The following is a 24975-nucleotide window of genomic DNA, read 5'->3' on the forward strand; positions in this document are numbered from 1 at the left end:
ACCATCGATATCCTTGCAGTCGACTGTGGATCACCATTTCAGACCACAAAAGAGGCAATTTCCTCAATGTCTGTCCGATTTGTCGTTCTGAATTGAAGACAAAGAATTTATTTATTGGTAAATCCTAAGATAAAGTAAGAGTAACCAAGTCATTCGCATTATAGTTCATTCATTCGTTCTCGTTTTTCACGATCAAAGATAAAAAGTCCTCCGGCGCCCTCTGGTGAATATTTTGGGAGATTGTCTATAGTTCCCAAAGCTTCCACTAGGTGGAGTTAGCGCGTTTAATTTCTAATTAACTTAAAATTCAAGAATTTCACGTAAGTGAACAGATTATTGTTGAATGTAATAAATATTTTCTTCTTCCTCTTCTTTCAGCTTCTCCCATTAGGGGTCGCCACAGCGGATAATCCGTCTCCATATCCCCCTGTCCTCTACATCTGCCTCTTTTCAACCAACTACCAGCATGTCTTCCCTCACCACATTCATAAACCTCCTCCTTGGCCTTCCTCTTTTCCTCCTTCCTGGTGACTCCTTCCTCAACATTTTCTTACCGATATACCCCATGTCCCTCATGTCCAGACCATCTCAATCACACCTTGTCTCCAAAACGTCCTACACGCGCTGTCCCTCTAATAAACTCATTTTTAATCCTGTCCATCGTCGTCATTTAATGTAATGCAATTAAAGTGTAATAAATTAAATAAATAAATATCAGTTACAAATTTTCCATTAAATGAAGCCCAGTGAACAAATCAGTTCTGTTGACTTGTGCATGCTGCATACATGAAACTTTATTCCCCTCCAGCATCCTAATAAACATTAGCATGTGCATTTATGTGCAGGTTTACAGCCAGAACAGACACGTGCACCAGGTTTAATGAATCCAGTCCAGTCATGTGGATCGCAGTCGTTCGTTTTAATGAGACGTAGGTTTGTTTACTTCCGCCCCACAAAATATGCTTCTCTAATGGCTTTTGGTTTGTGTTTCAGCGCTTTATTAGAGCGCAGGTGACAGAAAAGACGATCTGTTGGTGTGATGATGATGATGATGGTGACAGCAATGATGTCGTGGTACTGCTTATAGTAGAGCAACATTTGTTTTATTCCTCATAGAAAAATGAAAACAGACACTCACAATTTTCAATTTCATAATCGAACATTTTTTTAAAGAATTTATTCTCTTTTTTTTAAGTATTGTATTGTGCCAGGGTGCAGGGGGCTTCAAACCGGACTTCTTCACCTCCACATCACTAAACTAAAGAAAAAAACATTCTGATTTGATTCATCTCTTAATTGAGCTGAATTTATTTTTAATTTGATGTGTTAAGTGTTGAGGTTTAGGATGAGGGTGTCCTTATCACACCATACAGCTCCATGTTCAGGGTGTCTAATGGTTTTATGGGGTTTCCTCTAGGTTTTTAAGTTTCCTCCACCTTTTGAATAATTTGGTGACTAAAGACACACACACACACACACACACACACACACACACACACACTGACTATGCAAAAAAAAGACGATGACTGAATGAATGATGAATGTACAGTAATACAAATATTTAGAAATTATAAATAAAATAGAAATTGTCTAAAAAAAACATTAAAACTGTATAATTTGACTAATAATTTTATAAATGTTTAAAATATATTTTTCATATTATATTTATTATTCGAATAAATACTTTTTTTTTTGTTTTGTTTTGGTTTGTGTACTGTGTTGCCCAATCGTTCGCTTCTACACGATTTAAATCGAATCTCAGTTCCGACACCTGCTACATTTTGCTCCCTTCGTTGATCAACACGGGGTCTGCGCTTCCTGCCATATAGTGAGCGTTGCCTCTACGGAACTATCGCGATATTTCGCGCGATCTCTACGCGGCAGCTTTCGGAGTTTCTGAACGGCGCAGCACGCTCGCGGGGACACTCGGTCGGATTTCTGTGCGCGCGCAAGCACTCGAATGAGAGGAGCCGCAGACTGCGTTTGAAAGCGTCGCGCGAGGTTTTTCGCAGCGCTTGTCAAGGTAACGGCGCTGGTTTATTATTTATTAATACTGTTTTTTAAAATATAATTTATGAATATTATCAGTTTATTTGGCGTTAAAGCGCGCGCGGGGCGACTGGAATTCACCCTCTGCAAAGCAAAGTTTAATTTTTTGCTCCGTTTCCAAAGCGCGTGCGCGAGATTCGCATGCAGCGCGTGGGACTGACACGCTCGCGAGGTCGCCATAGTTACGAGAAAAAAAAAGAAAAGAAAAAAACTCCACATCGCTCGCGCACACTTTGGCGCTCTTCAGTTCTGTCTCGACTCAGTGCCGATACCCGAAACGACTCATTCGATTCAGTTGGCAGATTTTAGCTCTGTTTACCAACAGGGTTGCCAGATCTGTCTCGTTGTATTGCACGCTTTTACTCTATTGACCTCATATTTACCTTCCGAAAGTTATTTTCCCTCATTGTGTGTGTGTGTGTGTGTGTGTGTGTGTGTGTGTGTGTGTGTGTGGTCTAATAAACACAGTTAGTTAATACACATACGTTGATATGCACACTGTCTTTACTGCTTACTTGGTTCATGTTTATTAGTTAATTATTTATCCATCACAAGGATTTGATTGATCTGTTATTCTTTCCTCAGGGAAATGGGATTATTTATTGTTATAGGTGTGTGTTGAGGTGAGGTGTCTTCTGATCAGGTTCTCGCTTTTACTCATGAAGAATAAAAACCCAGTGACTCATACTGGGAAGACTTCCATCCTGAGGTAATAGTTTGGCTTGAAAAGTGAAACCCTACTTGAAAGTCAATCTGATGTGACTTTTTAGTTTTTTCTTTTTCCTCTCCGTCTCTCCTTCTCGTAATTTAACTCCCAATCTCTCCTTCTCCTGGCAGATGCTTTCTTTCTCATGCAGCCCAGTTTTTTTATCTCTCTTTTCTCATGCAACCGCTTTTTTTTCATGTTGTTACTTTTTTCTCCCAAAGTCTCTCAATCTTTCCAAGAGCCACTCTTTTCTTGAGTCCATCACTTTATCTTTCTTTATCTTTGTGGGTCTTTTGCATTGCAGTCAGTGTTTCTCTTTCTCATACAGTCTCTCCCTCTTTCTCATACAGTCTCTCCCTCTTTCTCATACAGTCTCTCCCTCTTTCTCATACAGTCTCCCCCTCTTTCTCATACAGTCTCCCCCTCTTTCTCATACAGTCTCCCCCTCTTTCTCATACAGTCTCCCCCTCTTTCTCATACAGTCTCCCCCTCTTTCTCATACAGTCTATCCCTCTTCCCAGAATCCCTCTTTCGTGGAGTCAGTTTCTCTCTCTTTCACTTTGTGTGTGTTGCTTTGCCTTTTGCTATTTCTCATGAAGTCTCCTTCTTTCTCCCCAAATCTCCTTCTCTTTCTTAGAGTCAGTCGCATACTTTCTCTCTCTGACTGTCTGTCTCTATTCTCTCTCTCTCTCTCTTGCGCTCTCTCTCTCTCTCTTGCTCTCTCTCTCTCTCTCTTTCTCATCATGTCTTTCTCTCCCTCTTTCCCAGAGTCACTCTTTTCTGTAATCAGTTTTCTGGAGTATTTTTCTTCGTCATCTTTGTGTTTTTGCCATTTCTTTCCCTGTCTCTCATACAGTCTTTTCCTCTTACTTCCAAAATGTCTTCCCCTTATCACTTACTTTCCTGGAGTCTGCTACTCCCAGTGACCAGTACGCTCACCCAATTTTTCATTGAGGCTCTCTCTCTCTCTCTCTCTCTCTCTCTCTCTCTCTCTCTCTCTCTCGCGCTCTCTCTCTCTCTTTCTCTCTCTCTCTCTCTCTCTCTCTCTCTCTCTCTCTCTCTCTCTCTCTCTCTCTATCTATCATGCAGTCTCTCCCTCTTTTTCCCCAAATCTCTTCCTCTTTCCCAGAGTTTCCTGGAGTCAGTCACTGCCTCCGTCTCCCTCCCTCAAGACTCTCATGTTCTCTCAGCCATGTTCTCTCGAGTCTCTCTCTCTCTCCCCTGCAATTCTTTCCCTTCTTTCGCAGGGTCACATGCTTTTTCTGGGTTTCTTTCTCTCCCTGCGACTGTCCCTCACTTTCTCTCTTTTATTCCCTCTCTCTAGTGTTTCTATGTCTCAGTCTTGCGCTCTTTTCTTGCCCTCTCTCTCTCTCTCTCTCTCTCTCTCTCTCTCTCTCTCTCTCTCTCTCTCTCTCGCTCTCTCTGTCTGTTTCTCACTCCAAGTCTCTCCCTGTGAGTCTTTCTCATCTTACTCACGGGTCTCTACATCTCTCTTTCAGTTTCTCACCAGGATCAGTAAAAAAAAAAAAACAATTGATGTTTCGGAATGTTTTTTTTACGGCTTTAGCGGATTTACAGTTCAGGAAAGTGACGGCCATAATACAGAAATACAAACCCAAATTATAACTGCAGTGAAAGTTGAGGTAGTGCTCAGACCTTTTTTCTTCTGAAGGGTGGGATCGGGTCAGGATTCCCGCAGGAACTGGGAGTAAATCCAGACCCTCGTGGACACCTTTACCAGAATCCGTCCTGATCTGTCCTCTACATGATGGACACACACACACTACATACACATACACATGGAGCCATGGAGCGGAATGAAATGGAAATTTTTCCTCTGTTACGTGTGTGTTGTTTTTATTATTTCAGCTTTCCATCTTCCTCGTGGCTCCATCTGGGTTTCATTTGTACTTCCTGCACTCTGGCCTTTTTTTTTTTTTAAACAACTGATTGTACAGGAATCAGATTTAATCCTATTCAATATTTAGCTGATTATAACTCAAGCACAAATTCGGCGCCTTGCCAGCTAAAGTCATCCGTGCTCATGCTAACGTTCTGACGGCCAACGCAGGAAAAAAAATTCCCGAAAGTCATCGGCGTATACAGATCCGTGTACACCGCTGTGCGTGTTTTGGACAAGCAAGTGATTATTTTTGGTTGGGGGGGGGAGACAATATACAGTGTCCATATGTTTAGACTTTTAAAAGTCCAGGAGGGAAGAAATAAGATTAAGTCGTCTGTTTTTTTTGTTTTTTTTCCTGACCTGCAGTTCTTTGAAGTGTTGAAATGTTCACTCGCACGTGATGGCGTGTAAGTGTGTGTGTTCCTGAAATGAACGACGATAAAAAGGATTAAAAAAGAGCAGCTATTGTGCACTAACAATAAGACCTGGCGACTTTGAAATACCCGTTACGAAGGGTCACGTCTTCTCCTGAACACTTCTTTGAGACATCTGTAGTCGCATTAAAGTTAACAAATAGCTTGTGCTAGTTTCCAGGATTCAAAATTTCCTGGCGCAATAGCATGGTAAGACCACAAGGGGGGACAGGTCCCGGATATAACATCTCTATCGCTTCTCCCACACGTAAACTGGCTCCGTCTTGTCTGGATTTCTTCTAGATTTCCCAGATATGACCCGGTCCGTGCGGTTTTAATAGCATACATGCCTGACCGAGCTTGTGTTAATGTGAGCCCCATAATCATCTGTTTCCTGATTATTGCTGAAGTGAATTGTTACTCATGAAAATTGAGCAAGTCGTGCGGAACCGTGTCGTGTTGGTTGACGATGATGGCGAATTCTGACCAATCGGATTTTCCAGATAGTTTTGACGGGTTGCTCGGCATCAGTCACAGTGTCTACTGATACGATCATAATGCGCTAATCCACTCCTATACCCTAACATACATGTCATAACTTTTTGCAGTTTCTACAAAGAATTTTAAACATGTTTCTAGATTTTTTCAGATAGGCATACATTTCATACTTGCATATTTATATTTTGCTTTGTGGTGGCATTCATAGAATTGTGGAGCTGTTTCTAGAAGTGCGTAGACCTTTATAGAACTTTAAATCCAACTCCTTTATGGCTGGTAGGCATTTCTAGATGTAACTTCTGGATGGCTTTTAGACTTTTTTAGAAGCTTGTAATGGTAATATTTAACGTCTGGAGACATTTTTTTACATTTAGAGTGTTTGTAGATGTTATTTTTATATTTTCCAGGTAGACCTTTTTCCATCTCTGTTTCTTGATGTCACAGGCTTTTCAAGAATTTTAATTCTTTTATTTTTTGGAAAGATTTTTGGTTTCTAAACTTGTGTTTATCCATTGTGTACACATGTAGATGCTTCTGGACGTTCATAGACATGCTTGTACAAGTTTGTCAATATTCCTAGCTGTCTTTCTAGAAGTCTTTCGACATTCTTCTTATATTTGTAGTGTGTTAAAACACATGCTTAGACCTTTCTTGATGTTTATCGATGCTTGGATATCATCTATGAAGTTTTTTAGATGTCTTTATTTGCTTTTAGAATCTTTCGAGATCTACAAACATTCCGCGGAAATCCTAATTTTAGAATTGGCTGTCCATTTTTCCCGTAAATGAATGGCAAATCTTGATATAATGAAACTATATTAAACAAATCGCTGCACGAATTAATTTGGTCAACGCCGGCTTTTCATTTTTGTGCATTTGCTCGTAAAACGTTATCGTGTTTTGATACTTTGGACTTACGAACATTTCAGTTCGGCTTGTTTCTCACTTTGTGTAAAATCTTAAAGGTGTGTGTGTGTGTGTGTTTGTGTTTGTGTGTGTGTGTGTGTGTGTGTGTGTGTGTGTGTGTGTGTGTGTTCTTTAAGGTTATTTTCTCCTTTTGGCAATAAAGGATTTATGTGAACAAGCACTATAAAGTTCATCAGCTATTTCCGGCCATGTTGAACGTCTGATGTGTATTGCGTGTCTATTTCCATATGTGGTTGTGTACATTTGCATCTGGGTGTGTGTGTGTGTGTGTGTGTGTGTTTGACCCCCTGACCGTGACGAAGAAGGGTGTGAGGCGTCCCTGCTGTGAGGAAACATGCTGTATCAGTGCGATTGCAGGGAAAAAAACACAAAAAGACGAACTATATATAAAACAGCTTTTGTGGTCCCACCCTGCTTTACTTCCTGTTTCTGATCATTTACCACTGAAGCCACGCTTGTTGGGTTTTTTTGTTCTTTATTGAGAAAGGTGACCTTTATTTGACCTTCATCTGAACGATATTAGGGGTATCTTGTGCTGTTTAATCAGCACTATCATTTTAAAATGCTAATTAAAACGTATTGACTGCTGGCTGGTGGGGGTATTTTGTGTCTCCGCGTTCGTCTGAGATTATCATTGGCTCTATTTCTTAAAAATGACTGCGGTAATGTTTGTAGAATTTGTACAGAATTAATCACTGTAACCAGCAAGTGAACTTATTTTGAATTTGGAACCAGGGTCAAGGACACAGCAAAGTCATATGTCTGATCTTGTTTTTCTTCAATAGTGTCCCTCCCATTCAAAGTACACTGTTTTTCAGGAGCTAGTTGGTTGGTGAGCCAATCATTGAACTCATTGGTTACACTGAACATGAATTTCTAGGTGGATGTTTGTAATGTTTGGGATGTTTCCCAAAGTTTATAGATGATTCTAGAGTTTCCCCACAGATCATGTTTGGAGAAGTTTGTAGAACTTTATAGACTTCTGCAGATATTTGTAGATGTTTAAAGATGCTTTTAGAGGTTACTAGAAGCTTTTATGCTTCCATGTGTCTGGTGTTTTCATTTGTAGATATTTCTAGGTTTTTGTAGGACTTGTAGATGTTTCTGAATGTTTCAGTGGATGTTGTATACATTTATAGATGTTCTAGAGGTTTTTAGACATTCTTGGGTATTGATACAAAATAATTTTTCCTTCCGGTTTCCAGGCATTTTTTATTTTTTTTTGAAAAGTTTATGGACATTTCTGAGGTTTTTCGACTATTTTAGGTGCAGAGATTTACCGATATTTAGATTTTTTTTATGTACGTTTTTCTAGATAAAATTTTTTATATTTTTTTTTTTACATTTCCAGCAATTACTGTAGATTTTTTCTGTTTTTAGATGTGTTTATATGCTTCTTGATGTTTTTAGAAGTTTGAAGATGTTTAGGATCTTTCAAGATCATTTGTAGATGTTTACCGGGGTTTTTTTTCTTTTTTCGCTCTTGAATTCTAGATCTGAACTTGCATTGGTCCTACCCTGAAGCGTATAATAAAAACTATCGAAATTAGTTTTCTTGAACTGATGAAAGCTCTCGAGTGTGAATTCCAGAATGTGAGGCAAAAAAGTCAGAGAACTCGATCTTTGCGTTTGAGTTCGACGCAAAATCTTTTTGCCGATTTTCCACAACATTTGAACATATAAGTAACAGAAACCGCAGGCTACAAATATGCACAAATAACAGGTTCGTACTGCTGTTTGTTGAGTCTGGCACAGTGTAAACAACTAGCATGATGAGTACTATGACATTCCCTAGTGTCTGCCAGCGTATGCAAATAGAAATGCGCGTAGGTCACCTTTGGGAAAGATCCACTGTGGTGTGTGAGCGTGAGAAGGCTGGTATGTGGAGACGTGTGAGCCTGTAATGCTTTAAAGGCATGCGTGGATCAGGTTTGATACTGTAAGCTGAAATCCGATCTCTGACCGATGCTAAACTATGCCAGGCCTCTGGTCGGGACCCAAATATACTCCAGCGAGGGTTATCAGCGTGCTCCGTGTTTACAGCACAGTTCCTTTTGAAACCTTGTGTTGTGCAAGGCCATGTAGGGCTACTACACCTCAGGTCACGTTTACGCTTTTTACCGCAAAGGAACAGGAAATGGTTCCAAGTCGCTAGATGATGACTGAAAAATTTGATCGAGTTTGGTTTCAATTCTTTTGACTCATTATACGGATATCCAGTTTTTTCATATACGTATTTCACAATTTCTTTAGCTGCCTATCCTGGGCCCTTGTGCAAGGCCCTTTAACCTCTGGATAAGGCCGTCTGGGAAACGGCACAAATGTAAACGTTAAGGTTCATAAGGATATGGTTGAGGAAAAATGTAACATCCTATACAATGGTGTGCCTCCAACTTTGTGAGAAGAAGCACATCTGGCTGGAAAAGAATATATTTGTTCATATAGTATGTGTATATATATATTGGGGAAAAAACCATTAACAGTTGCATGTTTGTAACTTCTGTGTGATCAGAGATCTTTTTAAAGAAATGCAGAGTGAGCTTTCACACTGCATTCTTAATCTACTGCTTTATCTGGTATCTGTGTGCTCGTGTTTGATAAAAAACCGAGCTGTGGTTAAGCTTTCGTATGTAGTGGTGCTCTGGGTGCCTAGGTTTATGCAAGTGTGTGTGTGTGTGTGTTCGGGTGTGAAAGTTTTCTAAAGGTAACTCATTGTCTTGGCAACACGCAATTTTTCTGAGCTCGGCATGAAGTTGAATTGACTCGCGCTTTAAAAACGGCGTGTGAACTTTCAGTTCAAAACTCAACCAACCTAAAGGTCCTTCAGTCTATGCAAAAGAAAAATGCAAATGTATGCTGTCCTAAAGCTTTTCCTGTAGAGAGACACAAATTGCACCATCCTGCTACTTACAGAACACACACACACACACACACACACACACACACACCCTGTACCTCACATTACTACACATCACATCACACATTCTTTTTTTTCACGGCTTTGCTTCACCACATAATTCTTGGTACCATTCCATAAGCTTCACTTTCCTTCAGCATGTGTGTGCATTGTGTTTCAATCAGAAACTGAAGATATCATACAAATCTTTTTTTTTTTATGTATGAATCACTTTCTTTTTCACTTTTTCCTCATTCTTTTCTGTTTGCCCTCAAGCCTTTTTTTTTCCCAACTTTGTTTTGCATCTAAACCTGTCAGCGTAAATCACCCTGTGGTTTGGCACCTCCGATTAAAACGCCGCATAAATAATTAAATCCTGACACTGTTTCGGCCCGGTGCCTCTAAAAAAGTCACCCAGAACTTTCTCTTAACAAACCCAGGTGTGTCACAGTGGTTTCCTTTTGTTTCTTCCCTTTTTGCACAAAACCATAACCACCCAAACTACCACAGTTTCAGCCCCCCCCCCGGGACTACAGCAATATATTTAAAAATATTTGAGTTTGAAGTTAGAATTACATTTCTGGAGGTTGAAGCTAGATGTAAAAATCTGTGTTTGAAGTTAGAATTAGAAATTTAAGGCTAAAGGTAGAAGTAAAAATCTGTGTTTGAAGTTAGAATTGAAAATGCTATGTTGAAGTTTAAACCTTTTTAAATTTAAAATTTAAGGCTGAACCTATAAATAAAAATCACTGTTTAAAATTAGAATTAAAAGTCTTATGTTGAAGAATTTTAGTTAGAAAGTTAGAAGCTAATTTGTATTTGAAGTTAGAATTAAACATTTGTAGTTGATCTTGGTTTTTTAGTTTCAATAAATAAAACCATTTCAAGTTTGAATTACCTGGAAATGGATGCTTGAAAATGAGAATGAAATCTGATCAAAGTTCAATATTAAGATAAAATGATTATATTCATTCCACAGTCACAGGTTTCATCTGTACATTTTTGGGGGTGGTCATTGGGGAGATGGTAGCTCAGTGGTTAAGGCATTGGACTTTGGATTGGACGGACATGAGTTCAAATTCCAGCACCACTGAGCTACAATCACTGGGTGCTTAAGCAAGGCCCATAACCCTCAATTCTCTCTGGTTAAGGGCGTCAGCCAAATGCCATAAATGTACCTGTATCGTTATTTTATTTCGAGTGGGTTAAAGAGATTTGTTTTCCTCAAAAAGGATTCATGGAGCACCGCCTAAAACTGTAGTCAAACAAAGAAACTTCAAAAGCCTTTGAATCTCAGGAGCAGCACACAAGCATAGACTCATCTATGATAAAATGGAAATATATAGTGTGTGTTCATATGTTACATTCTCCTTTATACCCATGTTACACTTTATGCTCAGCAAGCTATAAAGTGCCTGTAGTGTCTTATCACAAGACACTCGGTGTGTATTACCGGGGGGGGCAGATATTTGAGCCTGTTTGACCAGATCAGGTCCATGCACATAGTTCCATGTGCTATGTGTCCAGGATTGGTGTCAGTAACTTATGACAGTAATGATTTGCTTGACATCACAGTAATTTGGTACTGACTCGGTGACTGAATTAAACCCTAATAATCATTTGGCCTCCAAAAGTCCTCATCCATGTAGTTGTCCGATCTAGTTGCCTGCGCCTTCATTTGAGACGGCCAGCAAGTCCTATCAGATCAACTCTGATGCCGAGTCGTTATCTTCACACAGACTGTATCAGCGTTTGCACAGCGGATGTGTTTGCTGAGGGAACCGATAACGGGTGCGCAAGTGTGTATCAGAGACACCAAGAGATACCGTCTTCTTCTGCTGTAGGAACGGGAAACAGATTCCATTTCCTCTTCCGCTGAGATCGGATGGACAGGACGTGCCCTTGTTTTCGCTTCAAGAGAGGACAGTAGGCTTTTAAAGGGAGATGGACGAACGTGTGTGTGTGGTGTCATCTTATTTCCTTTCATTCATCCTCAGGTCTCGGGGTCACCATATGATCTGTAAAGCCTTTACATGTTGAATAAAAACAAAACGGCCCCGAAGGTTGAGGGGCGCAGTAAGGCTGCTGACCCCCATGATGTCATAAGGGTTGTCACTTGGGTTACGGATGCGTTCAGGATGAATCTGGCGTCAGGCCTCGATCCCGCTACGTCCTTTGCGCTGTTACAAAGAGACAGGATAACTCAAGACCAGCGTGAGATTGTTGCGTTGTTTTTGCTTTTATGAAGGATCGATTCAAATAGCCTTCATTCAACGTCCATGTTTTTACACCAGATCTGCAGACGTCGTGTGGGTAAAAGGATTGGAGCCTGAAGATACCAGTCCTTTTAAACAAAGTTGTTACTGTCTCAGTGGAGGTTTTTAGAGACGTCTCATACTTTTATAGCGTCACTTATCTTCGAGCGTTGTTGACCTTGGGACTGAGCCAGGAGTTAAAGGCAGGAGGAAAAAAAAAAAGAGACTTCTCTGTAATTTAACAACTGAAACATCTTGTTTGAACGATTCTACACTGATGCCTGGTTTGCAATGATCATTTTTCATTACGTAAAAACTTGGAAATCATGACTGGAAATTTTGAATTGTGAATTTCTGAAAGTTTTGTTTGTGTATGTCGTTGCATGATACTCCCACATTTTATATCAGAAGTTTTGCTATTTAAATGTAGAAAAATCATGGCGCTGATAAAAATAATCTAATAACATTGGGGGGTTTTAAATTTGGGTAAATAGGACGGAAGATTCTGGAAGTTTTTAGGAAACACTACACTCTATTACAGGCTTCCACCAAATATTATTTCATTCCGTGTGTTAACATTTTTTTGTGGAAACGATATTGGATTTGTGATGGTCCACTGGTTGTTTGTGTGTCTGTTATTCAAATTGGCATTTGGGCTTTCAGGTCATGTACCAATTTGCATCAATAAAGCATGAGCACAAACGTATAGAAGGGGAATTAAGCACGATTGGGTTGAGCTACGGGTAGAGGACAGTCCATTATCAACCAGTGTGTGTGTGTTATGGTGCAAGGCAATTGATGCATCTCGGGTCGCTTCAGTTCACTTTTATTTTCTCCTTGACCTAAACGTTTTAATGCTTTGGCTTTGATTAGGTGGAAATGGCTATTACAAAGGTCACAGACTCTTTACAACTTGAACTTCGACCTTCTCCCCTAAACACCCCCTCCCTTCCCGACTATACTTCCTGACTAGCCTTCTTTTGCACACACGTTACTGGGCGTTCTTCGCAAGCATTTCTAAGACTATTACAACGAAACCAAGTGTGCGAATTTTTCCATAATTCATTTTGCAAATTTCTTTTGCGAGCACCCACCCATAATTTATTATCGATTCCATTGTTTGAAGACAAAAGGCAAAAGGAAACTGTCACTAACGCGTCGTCGGTCGTTTGCTTGGAAATGCCAGGTTCGGTTCATCAGAACACCAAGTCTATTGTGGTTTGCAGTGCAGACGTTGACCTTGCAGAACTTCCTCTGAACATTTACGTCCTGTCACAGCTCTTGACACAAAACAGTGCAGGTTAAACGGAGGAGGTTGTCGCAATCCGCTGTCATTTTTCCTCAACCCCACTGGGAGTATGACTCAGGACAGCTGGGAACTGTTGAAGAAAAACAGTCGGCATTTCCATCACCGAAACAGCAGTTCCTGTTCAGGGGTGGACCATTAAAACCTGATTTGTGTTTTTTTTTTATTGGGTTTGTTGATTTGGTTCAATTTAAATGTATCGTAGACACAGAACACACCCTTTTCTGTGTATGGGAAATTATGTGTTGGTACACAATGTGAGTGTACTAATGTATTGTTTTTTGCAGAATTTTCTTCAGGGATGTCTGCAGTGGGGCCCACTATCATTACCCCACCAATAATAAGCAGTCTGTGTAAGATTTATATCCAATCAGGGTTTTGGAAAATTTTGAGTCTATCCCCTAGGAATGAGGTTGGAATATGCCCTGGTTGCAAGGCCAGTCCATTTTTGGGCACTTTGCATACAGTTAATCACACCTAGGGAAGTATATATCAGTGGTCCCCAACCCCCAGGCTGGCGGACCGGCACCGCTCGGCGGGCCAATTGGTACCGGGCCGCACAGTGAGAATACATAACTTACATTATTTCCGTTTTATTTATTGTCTGATTCTGAACAGTTTTATTTTGGAAAATTACCAGATTCTCTCCGCCACATCTGTCTATGACTCACTCTTGATGCTTGTCATGATGCCTCGGTCATATGTCCTACCTCCATCCGCTACCTTCTTAAAGGGGCTGCTCCGGCCGCTAACACATAATACATTATGAAGCTAGCAAAATGAACAAAACACAACACAGTGGATTTACGTTTATCATTTTATTTAGAAAATACCAGTTTTTATGCCGTTTGTATTATTTTATTTTGTTGTATTTATCTGCCACTCCTTAAAGGCTGGTCCACGAAAAAAGGTTGGGGACCACTGGTATAAACTACTCATTAACCCTCCTTAGTGGCTTGTTTCAAAAGGTGGGAGGAAACCGAAGAACCTGTAAGAAACCCCCACAAATCCAACGAGAACATGAACACCTAAGCACAAACGGCTACCTAAGCTCAGGGTTGAACTAGGGACCCTGTAAGGCAACATCACTTTCTACTGGACACATATAGAAACATGACTGGGCAAACCTTGCTTTTCAGCCCAACAGTTTTCCTGCTTGAACATTCAGGAAGCTGTAAATATTAACCAGAATAACTATGCAAAGTGCAAATTGAGAAGAACCGGTATTCTGTTTCTGGCTTTTTAACTATGCTTTTTGCATATTGCTGGTAAACTACAAACCAGTCTTAGTGCAGGATGTGGGTATTATCATGGTGCAAGAGGCAGGATTTGTCCTAATGCCAGTGCAGTCGGGGGCAAGTTCCTAGCAGCACTTACTGTTTACAATGCAATGGTTCTCATTTGTTTATCACTGCATACTGCAAGTATTCCTCGACTTGATATGGAGATGCCTTCTGATAACATAATTCGTTGGTCCCCCTTTTGATGCCAAAACAGCCGTGATCCGTCGAGCAACAACAGCATTATCTTTAAATTGAGCTTCAAGAGCTCATCTGTTGGCTCGGACGACACGGACCAGCCATCGTTCCCCACGTGCATCAATGATGCCGCCCACGACCCTGTCGCCGGTTCACCACTGTTCTTTCCTTGGAGCACTTTTGATAGATACTGACCACTGCAGACCAGGAACATCCCACAACGTATAGTAACTCTCATACGCCGCTACATTTGCAAAACTTTTAATATTTTTACAATTTTGTTGTATCGATATCACCATCATAAGATCGAATAATTATGTCGAACCATTGTCCCCAACTTGGGGACTATTTGTTTATGGATACCGGATTACCTTCCTTGTATGACGTTTAAGTAATAGTATTGTAATTGTGTGGTGGAAAGCTTTTTTTGTTGCGATTGGTTTGAATGCTCACAGTACAAAATGAAACGTTATTGGTTATTGATCCGAGTATTGGTTTGACTGTTTTAGTTTTCCATGACTTTCCAGGCTGTGATAACTATTCTAGAATGTGCAGTCCTCTGTGGTGCCTGTATGTGTTTAGCCTCTTAGTCAGGCTTGGGTCCCTTTTTGCAAGAGTCAACAAAAACCTGATCCCAGGCTTTTAGAAATGCCCACAGTGAATAAACATGCAAACTGCTGCTGTCTGGAAAATCTGTATCAAGCTCTTGAGTCATCACTCTGATCAAATATGTAGGAGTTTTACATCATACTATCATATATCAGGTCACTGAATATATAAATGCTTTATGTGAAAGCTGTAAAGTGGAATGTGCCACCACCCGTTTATGAGCATAAATCAAGATTATTAATATTCTTGCCCTCAAACACTCCAGTGCTTCGCCTCCTTCGAGTTGACTGATGGCTTTCCCAAGAGAGAGCCTCAGGAACATATTGAAGTGGTTTCCCGAACACATACCTGGCCAGTACTTCCACTCGTTTGTTCTGCCTGGACGAACTTCTGTTCTGCTCCTTGACCGCTTCATCTCTGGATCCAATTCAACTCGAGCATCTCTGAATCATTTATGAGACTGTTTGATGAGAGTTCAGGACGGGCTTTAGCTGGCTAGTTTACAAGTCATTAGGATTTCTGGACCTGTACTGTGATTTTAGATTTTTTTTTTTTACGTGTCTTTGAACACCGTTTAGAAGTCAACCATGCAACACAACAATGATGTCATGTCCTGCTAAAGAGCATGGAACGTGCATTTCTGGAGAACTCCAGAAACGTGCCTGTTGCGCATTTATTACCTGAACCGTGACCACAAAATCTCTTGACATTCTTCATGTTCTGATTGTGGGTGGTTCTGATTTTGGGAAAAAATGTAAACGTACGAGGGACATGTCTTATTACTAGCGTGTCTTATTACTGATAGGCAGCACACACGTTGCAGGCCAGTCCAGAGACCATCAATCAAGATGGCACACAACAGTGTTAGTCACATAGAACAGCATGTGGTGATGAAGTATGTTGTGAACGAAGGTGTAAATCCATCCATTCATCAGGGACGATCCCGTGGTGGTCAAGGTGGTTCCCCGATGACAAAGTGAAGCTGGCTTGTCCTAGGATGGTTTAGGTGTACTGACAAATCTTTTGATTTTTCGATATTTTACAAGTCCTGGTTTGACTTGTATAAACTTTGATGATATAAACTATTGTGTTTGTCTAAATAATGTGCTTTCAAAATTTGCCTTGATATCTCCTGCTGTAAACATTGATTAGGAATAGTATTACTTAGAGGAACTACAGGAACACAGAGAGACAAGTCTCCATAAGCCAGACCTTGTATGTCAGTAAAAATGGTATTTGCAGTCACTGTATACGAAAGCAGTAGCTTCATACAGTTCCGTCCACGTTTTTTAAAAACTTGCGTAGTGTGTACAGCCTTCGGAAGGGCGGTCCAAAATCAGAGCAGCTGACTAGCTAAGCCTGAGCCCAACGGCTTGGATAAAAGGCTACAATGTTTTTCAGCACAGCTGAGCCAGGACTTCCAAACCCCCTTTGGCAGTCAACGTGACCGTCATTCACCGCTCTGTGGGTGTGTGATTAGAGGGCATCTGACTGAAGCGCTAATGATCCACCGCTGTGTAAGCTCTCGGTAGGTAATCGAGGACATGCCCTTTTGTTTTAATTAAAGCTGGTGAAATCCGAGCTGGAAAACCAGACCCTCTCCCCGTCCCATGCTAGTTCTGATCGAGCCTCGCAAATGAATCATGTGTTTTATTGTATAAAAAGCAGCCAGCACTCTAGAAAACTAGACCATCGACCAGAGCCACCAAAACAACGTTCTTGCGTAAGTTTCAAGATTCGGAAACGAACAAGAACCGCTCGTCGAAATCGGCAGCTCATTAAGCGTAATGCTTGCTTATTGGTTTTGCTTGGCTCGACGGCAAGGTTGGCCTCGATCGAGGCACAAAACGCAACCGAGACTGCTATCCACAGCGTTTCCTTGAATTCGCTGAGTTGTTGGCTTTTAAACACGCCGTCTGTCCCAGTTTCAAAGTCTATACAGAATGATCGGATTTCATTTTGGTCTCACTGATACTTCGAGCAACGTGTTTGACCAATTTCGAAAGCGTATTACAGCTAACGTAACGGGTGCCATCATTTGTTACGAGGTTCTCAATCGGGATTCATTACGGTGACGATCGCATTTTCTCCAGTGTCTGGTTTTGTGCTTGGTTTACACACGACGTGGTGCGTTACAACCAAAAGACCCTTGTGTGTCAGGTTTCCATGTCGACCAGTAAAATGTTTACAGATTTTATGCCAAATTTGTCATCGTTTCCGTCGTCGGGATTTTTGCACTCGAAAACTATGACCTCATATGGACCACATGAGAAGGTCCAGAAGAACACAAGTGTATATTATGTAAGTAGGATATTTGATAGCTCCCTTGAAAGTTGTATAAGCACTCTGCTGTACCATCCATTCGCAGTATAGCGCCCCCTAGTGTTTACAGGAGTACTGCGTCTTGCACAGATCCCATATTACTGACCATTTGAAAATGGACTTTTCTGAAAGTTATACATTTGATTCAACCATGCGGAAAAAACTGTCTCATGCACAATGACTTTGGAACAAATTTGTCAGGCTCTATGAAGGCTACCAGAAGTCAAGTCTGTGCTCAATCTTATAAAAAGTTGATGTAATGTTTACTTGACTGTACTGTTATACGTTTAACCAAAAACTGTGTGTGTGTAACATAATGGTCATTTTATACCGTACATCCGCAGCGCAAACATTTCACTCTGTGACGTCTCAATGAGTATTTACACAGATGTACCCAAGCAGATGACTGCTGTGTGTGTGTGTCTGTGTGTGTGTGTCCTAGAGTTGAGAGTTCTTTAGGAGATGGGTGTATTGTTTTCCTTCAGGCAGTTCTGGCTTCCTGCTCCTTTCAATCTGTTTAGCATCTGACTAGTCATGCATTTATCTGTCCACTCATATCCACCCATCCGTGCATCCATCCTTCCATTTGCTCTGTTAAACCATTTGTCCATTTATCCACTCATTCGCCCATCCATTTATCCTGCTATCCTCCATTTATGCTCCTATGTCCATATTGTTTATAAATATCTATTTGTCTATTAATTCATTGATCTATTTATCTCTGTGTTTCTCACTTTTTTACCCGTGTTTTCATTTGTCTTTTAATCAATCTGTTCACTTATTCATCAATCTGCTCATCTTTCCAACTGTCTATCAATCGATTTGTCTATTTGTTCATCGATCTATTTCTACATTTATAAGTCTGTCCATTTGCATATTCATCCATCAACTATCCTTGATCTATCTGTCTACACACCTTTTCATTTGTCCATCCATCTATCCACCCTTTTATTTGTGTGTTTAACCATCCGCCCATTAACCCATCCATTCTTCCAAACGTCAATCCATCCAGCCATCCTCCCACCCTTTAATGTCTGATTAACCCTGTCTATTAACCTATCCATCCATCCATACATCAACACTTTTATTTTTTCTGTTTAACTATCTACATATTAACCCATTCATCCTTCCAATTGTTTATTCACCCATGTACTGATCCATCAGTTCTTTTTTTTGTTCATCCGTCATTCCAACTATTAATTTTTCCAACATTTCATTTGTCTGTTCATCAGTTCGTCCTTCTGTGGAGACAGTATTAGAACTGTGACTGTTCATTATTAGGACACTGGTTCTTCCTGAAATTATCTTGCTGCGTCATTTTCCTAGCGGAGCTTAAGAAGGAATGCTGTGGATTTTTTTTTTATCTTTCCTCACAGGTTGTGTGTGTGTGTGTGTGTGTGTGTGTGTGTGTGTGTGTGTGTGTGTGTGTGTGTGTGTGTGTGTGTGTGTGTGTGATACAAAAAAGATTAACATGATTGATTGCTTCTGCACCTTCAGTGGTTCCTCCAAACTCATATTTTACAACTATACATTGTGTAACATTTATCAGGTTTTGAAACTGTTCTCCAGCTTTCATCGCTCAAACTTTGGGAAGATCACCAGGCAGCACGGCATGTGTTTGTGCGTCTGTGAGAGAGAGTTGACTACAGTCAGAAACTCTGATGGAAAAGCATCTTGCAGATTACGCTTTTCCTTTAGAAAGGCACTCGAGTGTGTGAAGAACAAGAACTCATCCGAGAACTTATCCGAAGCCGGCTAATCCTTCTGTGCACTTTATTCTAGCTACCTTTTGAACTTTGCCATGTTTAAAGAACACAATGTAATTAGCATAATGCTGACTAGCTTGCTTGGGTTCATGTGTACAATAACTTTTCTAATATTTAGCTATTAACCTTACGACTAGATGATTTCAACTTATCATTTGCTATGTGTTAGCAAGAATTTTAATCTAATGTGTATTTATATGCAGGTGAGGCACCGAGCACCAGTGTTGCAAGCAGACTGAGGAGTGGTCACCTTCAGAAGGTAATGGAAAGGAGGTGTGGCCTCTATGTCTTGATTTTTATGGGAATATGGTGTGGCCTCAAAGGGGGCATGGCCTATGTGTGTCTCAATTCTTTTGGAAGGCTATCGATGGGAAGTAGACATGGCCTATGTATATGAAGGAGGCCTGGATTCTGTCTCGCTGTGTTCGGAAAGGAGGCGTGGCCTCTGTCTCGCTCTGTATGGGACAGAGGTGTGGCCCGCTGTGTCTCGCTTTTCATAGGAACAGGGTGTGGCTCATGTGAAGGAGGCAGCCTCTCTGTCACTCTCTGTAGGAAAGAGGAGTAGGAGTAGGTTTGTGTCTCCCTCTCTGCTGTAAGGAAGTTTAGCTTCTTTGTTTGGTTTACTATAAGAAGGAGGTGTGGCCTCTGTGCCTTGGTAACTCTTAAATGGAGGTGTGGCCTCTGTGTCCCACATCTTAGGAGAAGGAGGTGTGGCCTCTGTGTATTGTTCCCTATGAGAAGGAGGTGTGGCCTCTGGCTCCAAACCCAGTGAAGGAAACCTGGTCTCTGTGTTAGTGTCATGACTTAGTCCTGCTTTTGGTCTTCTCTTTCCTTCTCTCCCTTTCTTACTCATTCTGAGGGTCATGGGTAATGTCGAGCTGGCAAGGCAGTTTACGATGCTGGAGAAATACTAATGACCGCAGTGGCGATTTCCTGTAAAACCTCCCTCTGTGTCTTTCTCAGCGTGGGCATTTTTTTACATTTATTTCCCGATCACTCTGACGTCAGCTCCCACTTGTACTATTCTATAATATTCGTATTTCCTTTTTTTTTATATTCCAGGAACACCAAATTCTTCTCTAATGATGTCATTCAGGCAAAAACTCCAGCTCTGGTGACTCCGCTCTAAACCTCTTTACCGTATCCCCGACTGCAGCAAACTAAATCCCACTTAGCCCAACATCTGAAATCCAGATTAGGAATAAAGAGGATTGGGACAATTTCTTGTTCTTATAATCCTGTCAGTCTGCATTTCCACCGTTTTAGAAACGAGAGGAACACCGACGATTGTGGGCTTCGAAGCCTCTCTGCGAGAATTTTGCGGTCCCCTGGATTTCTCAATGTTTCTTGAAGGGCTGATATTCGAGCGTGAAAAATAAGGGATTTTATTTGTGTTGAATTTCAAAGTGTTTATGCAAGTACACAGCCGTCCTCTCTAAACAGACCCCCACCTTCATTCTCTCTCGCGTTCTCTCTTTTTTTTCTCTCTCTCTCTCTCAGACTCATTTGTTCCATTGCTTGTGTGAGCATGACGTAATAATAGAGACAGGAGAGCAATAGATAGAGAGAGAGAAGAAAGAGAGATGTGACAGCATGTATCACATACACAGACCTCTGGGCAGATGGGAGAATTTGAGATGGAGGAAACACCCACATGTGATTGTTAAAGCAATCCAGAGTGAACTTTCAGAGCGAGACACAAACTCTTTTTTTTTTTTCTACTTGCTTTCTATCGTTACTTATTTTTTTCCCTCCATCTTTCACCACTTCTTTCCTTTCTTCTTTCTCTACAATTTTTCCCTCTTCCTGTGTATCTGTGTCTCTGAATCTCTCAAATTTTTTTTCTGTTCACCTCTCTCTCTCTCTCTCTCTCTCTCTCTCTCTCTCTCTCTCTCTCTCTCTCTCTCTGTAAAGTTCCTCCCACTGCTCCTCTGGCTGTCCTCCAGTCCTCTCTACTCCTCTTTTCTTTCTCATTTTTTAGCTCCTCGTCCCCTCCACTGTGCTTTCAGACATGCGATGATGTCATGTGTGTCCAGAGCAGTTGAATTCTTCTTTAATGATGTTGAGGCTGAAGCGCAGCAGTGTTCCTGATGTTAAAGGGCCGCTAAGTGTTTTTACTCATGTGGAAAAAAGAGTGCAGAGAACATTAAAGCTTGCGGTTACCCCGACCTCGCCACTTTAATACTGCAACACAGTGCCAGTGTTCCCTCTTTTTCTCTTTCTGTCTCTTCTACTGTCTCTCCTTCTGTCTCTCCATCTGTTTCCTCTGCCTCTCCTTTTGTATCTCCATCTTTTTTCTACTGTCTCTCCCCTTTGTCTCTTCTACTGTCTCTCCTTCTGTCTTTTTTTACTGCCTCTCCCTCTGTCTCTCCTTCTGTATCTCCATCTTTTTGTTCTACTGTCTCTCCATCTGTCTCTTCTACTGTCTCTCCCTCTGTTCCTCCTTCTGTCTCTACTTTTATTTCTAATACTATTTTTCCCTCTGTCTCTCCTACTGTCCCTCTCTCCCTCTGTCTGTCTTTTCCACTTTTTCTCCCTCTCTATCACTTGGTCTCTTCCTCTGTCTCTCGATTGTCTCTTTTTCTGTCTCCCCTCTTGTCCCTCTGTCTCTCCTTTAGTTTCTCCTTCTGTATCTCTTTGTCTCTCCTTCGGTCTCTTAATATCTATCCTACTATATCTCCAACTGTCTCTTCTTTTGTCACTTTTACTTTCACTCTCCTACTCCTACTATTCCTCTGTTACTTACTGTCTCTTCCCCATCTATCCTAATGTCTCCCTCTGTTTCTCTTTGTCTGTGTTTCTGTCTATCCTATGTCTTTCCCTCTTCCTCTCCATTTTTTCCTTCTCTCACTCTTACTCTTTTATTCACTGTCTTTTTTTTATGTCTCCCCTTCTCTCTTTCCCATCTTTCTTTCTATGTCATTCTCTCCTCGTCTGTTTTTGTCTTTCTCTATCTGAATATATTGCTGTGTGTCACTCTCTCACTCGTTGTCTCTTTTCCTGTCCCCCTTTTTCACTGTTTCTCTTTCTGACCCCACTTTTTTATTTCTCTGTCCCATTTCTCTTTCACTCTGACTCTCCCTCCTTTTTTGTTCCTTCTCTTTCTCACTCTCTCTCTTGCTGACTCTTCCTGTCTCTTTGTTAATTTAATAAAGTCTGTGCTTGACTGACCTCACTGTTACAGAATGCAGAAAAACAGTTTTGTGTGTGTGTGTGTGTGTGTGTGTGTGTGTGTGACTGAGAGTGAAAGAAAGAGACCCAATATGCTGTCTTTTTTTCTTTTTTTTTTCTTTCCCTGATAAACACCATCAAAAACTAATTTGCCATTCTTGTGTGTGTGTGTGTGTGTGTGTGTGTGTCTGTGCCCGTGCCCGTGCCCGTGCATGTTCAGTGTTAAGCGTGTGTGTGTCTGTAACACAGGTTCAAAGCTTTTCTCCCCAATAGAAGAATTTGTTAATAAAGTACGGGCCATGACCCCTTTATTGATTAAAGGCGCTTTAGAAACAACCTGCTGCTGGTTTATGGGTCTTAATAAAGTTGTGTGTGTGTGTGTGTGTGTGTGTGTGTGTGTGTGTGTGTGTGGAGTGACGTGAAGCTGAATTTTCTATCCCAGACCCTGGAGACGCAGCTGTAGGTGGAGAAGACCTTTGGCTTTTAACAGTTGGATTTGTGTGTGTGTTGTGGAATGCAGCAGTGATGGAAGCCGGCTTATGGCTCCATCCCCAGCATTTTACCCAGAATTCCTCAGCGCTCTCTGTGCCAGGACGGTTTGTTAGCATTAGCGTTCTTATCGGTGCATCGTGATTAGCCGTACGTTAGGATTGTAAAGCGGATTTATACGTCGCATGCTCACGTTATTTGTGTTTCACATTCTTCCTGTCTGGGGATTTTTATCAGTTGGAGTGTAATTAATCATTGATAGACACACACACACACACACACACACACACACACACACACACACACAGCTTACTGTTTCACAAATCTTAATATTCCTGTAAGGCTTTTTTTTTTTTTAGCTTATAAGCATCTTTCCTTCTGAGGTGTTTCTATTGGAATATGTGTCTCTGTCTTTCTCTTTCTTACACACACACACACACACACACACACAGACACACACACACACACACACACACACACACACACAAACCACGTTATGGCAAAACTAAACAATTCTGTCAGAATTGTTCTAATCACATCTGGAATTAAATGAATTAGCTTACAGAGATTAGCTCTTTAGCTGTATTTATTACCCTTCATTGACGTGAGCCAATTTCGTTGTATTTCATCAATAACTTAACTTTTGCTGCGTCATATCTCCAGAAAGATTTCAAAGATTTAAAAAAAAACAGTCCCTCAATTCGGAAGTCCTACTCCGAACAGCAAGTTCTCGTCAATGCCCACAGTTCAACATTAACTTAAACATTAACATTAAATCATTAAATCAACATGGCTGCAACAACAGTAAACAAAAGAGTAACAAAGTTCCCATAGATTCATTTCAAGACTTGTTTAAATCTGCGTTTGTTTTTGTGGGTGTGGTGATTTTTAGTTCGCATGACAGCTTTGGTTCTAGCAGGTGCATGGCACAAATGTAAAAAAAAAAAAAAAAATCCTTTTAAACTTTAGAATGCGCCAAAGAGAAACAGACGAGTGCCGCTTTTAGATCGTGGGTCAGCTATTTCAGGCAGGTATTTGGTGTGGCTTGGGGAACTCTCCGAGTGTGTGAGCTATGAGTGTGTGTGTGTGTGTGTGTGTGAGGGATCAGTCGCTCTGCCCAGGCGCTTCACTGCAAACCAACACGATTGGCTCACGCTCACATAATCCAGGAACTTATCTCAGTGCTTGTTTAAACTGTTCCAGACTTGGATCGGCTCCATTTCTGGGCTTAGCTTTTTTAAAGGGGGCGGGGTTGCATCTGGAATGATGTATTGGTAATATCGTAATCTGGAAACCTGGAGATGGTGGTGATATGTTCAAACCGAGGGTGGATAACGAGTAACGTTTGGAACGTGGCATTAAATCATTCACAAGCTTTTAATCCACACTATGGTGCTCCGGAATCTGGAGTTTTGCTATCCGCGGAAACGAACCTTTCCAGAAGCTGAACAAGCTCGGCTCTCAGCCGGGCACTAGACGTATTGATTTTCTTTTCCTTGGTAAAGAGACTGATACAGATACTTCTCCGAGGCTCTACAGTTTGGGATTCTGTGGAGGGGAGGGTGGGAGTGCAAACGTTCGTATTTTCCCCCATAATTATTGTTTCTGGGTTTGATTGGGTTTTTTTTTTTTTTCTACTTGGGTCAGCAGGGCTTGCTTGAGAGCCTGCCAATTAAAGAAGCATCAGGGTTGCCAGAGGTTTCGCTCTGTGCAAGAGTTCAGGGGTAGGATTATATCTGTTCCAGCATGATGGTGGCCCTGTGTACAAATCCAGCTCTATGAAGATCTGCTTTCCATGGGTTGGAGCAAAAGATCTCTTGCTATAGTGTTTCAACCCTATTGAACGCTGACTGCACCCCAGGCCCCCTCACCTCACCTACATCACTGACTTTTCCCAGGTTATTATAGCATCAAACGTGGACTAAGGATACGTCTACACTAATCCGGATACATTTGAAAAGGCTGTTTTCGTTAAATAAACGCTCCGCACCCACACTTTTGTTTTCAGTCGTTTCCCAAAAGTCGCTCATCCACACTGAAACGTCGGAAAACACTCATGTCCTTGTACTGCGCACGAGCAAAACGTAAGAGGCTTCGACTCTTTTGTCATTTCTGCCTGGCGTTTATTCACATCACGGTTCTTTGAAACGTCGAGGCAGTGACTAAAAATGCATAGTCGAATTTATC

At 41.2% G+C, this 24975-nt stretch overlaps 1 protein-coding gene across 2 annotated transcripts in view; it reads left to right on the forward strand.

Annotated features, from left to right (window-relative positions):
- Positions 1–1856: 1856 nt before the first annotated feature.
- Positions 1857–24975, forward strand: part of add3a (adducin 3 (gamma) a) — a 60077-nt gene continuing 36958 nt past the window's right edge. For both annotated transcript variants that reach the window (XM_083551430.1, XM_083551432.1), the window contains exons 1-2: positions 1857–2023; positions 19332–19387. The gene's annotated coding sequence lies outside the window, so the exon portion shown is untranslated. The remainder of the gene's footprint in view (positions 2024–19331; positions 19388–24975) is intronic.

The sequence above is a fragment of the Silurus aristotelis genome (assembly GCF_946808225.1).
Source record: "Silurus aristotelis genome assembly, chromosome: 9".
NCBI lineage: Eukaryota > Metazoa > Chordata > Actinopteri > Siluriformes > Siluridae > Silurus > Silurus aristotelis.